The sequence below is a fragment of the Lathyrus oleraceus genome, chromosome 6 (assembly GCF_024323335.1).
Source record: "Lathyrus oleraceus cultivar Zhongwan6 chromosome 6, CAAS_Psat_ZW6_1.0, whole genome shotgun sequence".
Classification (NCBI taxonomy): Eukaryota; Viridiplantae; Streptophyta; class Magnoliopsida; order Fabales; family Fabaceae; genus Lathyrus; species Lathyrus oleraceus.
The window spans coordinates 106,824,131-106,829,064 of NC_066584.1; positions in this window are offsets into that span (position 1 = coordinate 106,824,131).

Below are 4,934 nucleotides of genomic sequence, written 5' to 3' on the forward strand. Positions count from 1 at the left end.
CATTCACAAATATAGGTTAATTATTAAATACGCACACTAGATTTCATTCAAATGAATACAACTTTTAAAATCTCAATTTTTCATTTTTCACAGCAAGTAACCGGTTAACGCTCGGGGGTAACCGGTTAACATAAAACAGAATCAATTTCTTGTGCAGATTTTCAAGCAAGTAACCGGTTAACGCTCGGTGGGTAACCGGTTAACATAAAACAGAATCAGATTCCTGCGCAGATTTTCAAGCAAGTAACCGATTAACGCTCGGTGAGTAACCGGTTAACATAAAATAGAATCGGAATTTTCTGTGTTTTTCATCGTTGGAGGACTTTCGGACCTTCGATTTCGATTCCGTAAAAAGCCAAACGTTCAGAAAATTATAACTCATACAATACCCTAAGTATATAACGTTAATTTTCAGTTTTAACACAATTAAATCACCACAATCAAGAATATGCATCAAAACCTAACAATTCCAAACAACCATACAAAATTAGGGATTTTTAACCTAAACATACTTCTACCCATTGACCCAATCATACTAACCCATAATAATAAGGATTCTCCCCCTTACCTCTTCAATTTTCTGAAAACCCTAGCTTCTCTCTTGTTCTTCCCCTCTTCTCCTTACTTTTCCTCTTCTTTTTCTCTATTGCCGTCAAATGATCAAAATAATCCTACTCCTCACTCTCCTCACCTCTTATATACTAGTATTATATTTGGGCTTAAAGAATGATACCTCTAATTTAATTATTAGGCCCAATAATACCTAGTATTATAATATCTCTATTTAATTCAAATAAATTAAACCAACTCCATATGCACACCAAGTTAATTAATTCAATTATTCATGATATCTCATATCAACTAAATAATTAATTAACACACCAAATCAATTAATATAATCAATTATTATACTACCTAACAACCAATTAATTACTTAACACTCCAAATAAATAAAATAAAATATAATAATAATAATATAAGAAATAATTACTAAAATTGGGTTGTTACAACTCTCCCCCACTTAAAAGATTTTCGGCCTCGAAAATACCTCAAACGAACAACTCCGGATACGATTCCTTCATCTTATCCTCGAGTTCCCAAGTGATATTGCCATTGGCGGCGCCGCCCCATATCACTTTCACCAAAGAAATCTCCTTACCACGAAGCTTCTTCACTTCTTGATCTTCAATTCGTATAGGTGATGTATCAACCGTCAAATTATCCCTCACTTGAACATCATCTAATGGAACAACATGCGATGGATCCGCAATGTACCTCCTCAATTGAGACACATGGAACACATCATGAAAATTAGAAAGTGACGGTGGCAATGCAATCCGATATGCCACTTCACCTACCCTCTCAGAAATCTGATAAGGACCAATGAAACGCGGCATCAACTTACGCGACTTCAAAGCTCTACCAACACCTGTTATTGGCGTAACTCGAAGAAACACATGCTCATCTTTCTCAAACTCAAGAGCTTTCCTCCTCTTATCATGATAACTCTTTTGACGACTCTGAGAAGCCTTCATCTTCTCTTGAATCATCTTAATCTTATCCGTAGTCTCTTGAATCAACTCGGGTCCAACCACAACACTCTCTCCCGATTCGTACCAACATAAAGGAGTTCTACACCTTCTACCATAAAGAGCCTCAAAAGGTGTCATTCCAATACTCGAATGGAAACTGTTGTTATACGTAAACTCGATCAAAGGCAAGAAACTATCCTAATTTCCTCCTTGTTCCAAAACACAAGACCTCAAAAGATCTTCAAGTTACTGAATAGTCCTCTCCGTTTGACCATCAGTTTGCGGATGATATGCCGAACTCAAACACAACTTCGAACCCAAAGCACTTTGCAAACCTTCCCAAAATCTCGAAGTGAACCTCAGATCTCTATCCGAAACAATGCTCGACGGAATACCATGCAAACACACAATCTTCTCGATGTACAACTTAGCAAGTCTCTCCATCGAATAATCCATCCTCATCGGAATAAAATGAGCACATTTCGTCTACCTGTCCACAACGACCCAAATCGCCTCACAATTACTCAATGTTCTCGGTAAACCCGAAACAAAATCCATAGAGATACTATCCCACTTCCACTCGGGAATAGATAACGGTTGCATCAAACCAGACGACTTTTGATGTTCAATCTTTGACTTTTGACAAGTCAAACATGAATACACAAATCCCGCTACATCCTTCTTTATACCTTGCCACCAAAACATCTTTCTCAAGTCTTGATACATTTTAGTAACACCAGGATGAATACTCAGACCACTTCTATGCCCTTCCTCAAGAATCCTCTTTCTCAAATCCGCAACATCCGGAACACAAACTCGATCACGACACCTCATGATACCATTCTCATCAATCCGAAAGTCACCACCTTTTCCTTGATTAATCAATGTCATAACATCGACTAATTTCAAATCTGACTTCTGACCTTCTTTAATCTCATCAAGAATGCCACACGTAAGCTTCAACATACCAAGCTTAACACACGAAGACGTCGCTTCACAAACCAAACTCAAATCTCTAAATTGCTCCAACAATTCAAACTCTCGAATCATCAACATAGACATGTGAAATGACTTCCTACTCACTGCATCGGCTACAACATTCTCCTTTCCAAGATGATAATTCAAACCAAAATCATAATCTTTCAAGAATTCCAACCATCTCCTTTGCCTCATATTCAATTCTTTCTGATCGAACAAGTACTTCAAACTCTTGTGATCACTAAACACATCAAATTGCAATCCAAACAAATAATGTCTCCAAAGCTTCAACACAAACACAACGGCGGCCAACTTTAAATCATGCGTCGGATAATTCCTCTCATGAACTTTAAGTTGCCTTGAAGCATAAGCTACCACTTGCGCTTTTTGCATCAGAACACCTCCCAAACCCAACAAAGAAGCATCACAATACACAACGAAAGTTTCTAACAGATCCGGTAAAATCAAAATAGGAGCCGTAGTCAATCTTCTCTTAAGGATCAACGTCTGCTACGCCTATTTCCAATTAAGGATCAATGTCTATGTGAACCCACAGTTTCACCGCTTCCACCATGAAGCCGACCATGCCATGAATGAATGTACAAATACCAACACATATGCAATTAAGATCATCTCTACCATCTTAACATTCCACATATCATCATAATTCAACTCTATGAATTATCCACTAATGGTACATATACACATTCATAATAATATGTCATTCACAAATATAGGCTAGTTATCAAATACGCACACTAGATTTCATTCAAATGAATACAACTTTTAAAATCTCAATTTTTCATTTTTCATAGCAAGTAACCGGTTAACGCTCGGTGGGTAACCTGTTAACATAAAACAGAATCAATTTCCTGTGCAGATTTTCAAGCAAGTAACCGGTTAACGCACGGTGGGTAACCGGTTAACATAAAACAGAATCAGTTTCCTGCGCAGATTTTCAAGCAAGTAACCGGTTAACGCTCGGTGGGTAACCGGTTAACATAAAATAGAATCAGAATTTTTTGTGTTTTTCATCGTTGGAGGACTTTCGGACCTCCGATTTCGATTCCGTAAAAAGCCAAACGTTCAGAAAATTATAACTCATACAATACCCTAAGTATATATCGTTAATTTTCAGTTTTAACACAATTAAATCACCACAATCAAGAATATGCATCAAAACCTAACAATTCCAAACAACCATACAAAATTAGGGATTTTTAACCTAAACATACTTCTATCCATTGACCCAATCATACTAACCCATAATAATAAGGATTCTCCCCCTTACCTATTCAATTTTCTGGAAACCCTAGCTTCTCTCTTGTTCTTCCCCTCTTCTCCTTACTTTTCCTCTTCTTTTTCTCTATTGCCGTCAAATGATCAAAATAATCCTACTCCTCACTCTCCTCACCTCTTATATACTAGTATTATATTTGAGCTTAAAGAATGATACCTCTAATTTAATTATTAGGCCCAATAATACCTAGTATTATAATATCTCTATTTAATTCAAATAAGTTAAACCAACTCCATATGCAAACCAAGTTAATTAATTCAATTATTCATGATATCTCATATCAACTAAATAATTAATTAACACACCAAATCAATTAATATAATCAATTATTATACTACCTAACAACCAATTAATTACTTAACACTCCAAATAAATAAAATAAAATATAATAATAATAATGTAAGAAATAATTACTAAAATTGGGTTGTTAAAAGCTCCTACAACTTGCCATGCCAAAAGAAAAGAAGAATGATCTTGTATTGATTTAGGTTTTTTGCTTGATCAAGAAGCAACTTATCCTTAATGCAAAGCCATTCACTTGATCTTTGATTAAGATGAATTAGATTTGAATCAAGGAAGGTTAAACCTCCCATATATCAAGGCTAACCACCAATCTTTAACTTATTGATCAAAAAGAAAAAGATGAAGAAGAAGATGGATAAGAATGTACATGAATTGAACTTCAAATGAAATAAGCAAAGTACATTGACCAAAGATGAATGGAATCAAGGTCAAACAATAGTAAACAGAAGCAAAATGAAACTTAGAAGTCAAGAAACAAATAAAATGTTTTTGGCATTTTTGAAAATTATAATAATACTTGTATTAAAATAAACAATTAAAGGTAAAACTTCAAATCCATTTCAAATCAACTTTGAAAAGTCCAAATGGATCATCCTAAGTTCAACAAGGTCAAACAAAGTCTGACAAAAAATTTCAGCATTTTTTAGAAACCAGAAACTTTTTTTAATCAATTAAAATGCATAAAAAATAACCTAATTGAACTAAAATCTCAAATAAATCTCAAATCAATTAATAAATTGATGAGAATATTTTTCATAGATTCATCGTCATTCAAAGAGATTAAGAAAATATTTTTGTATTTTTTTAATATTGGAAACTAT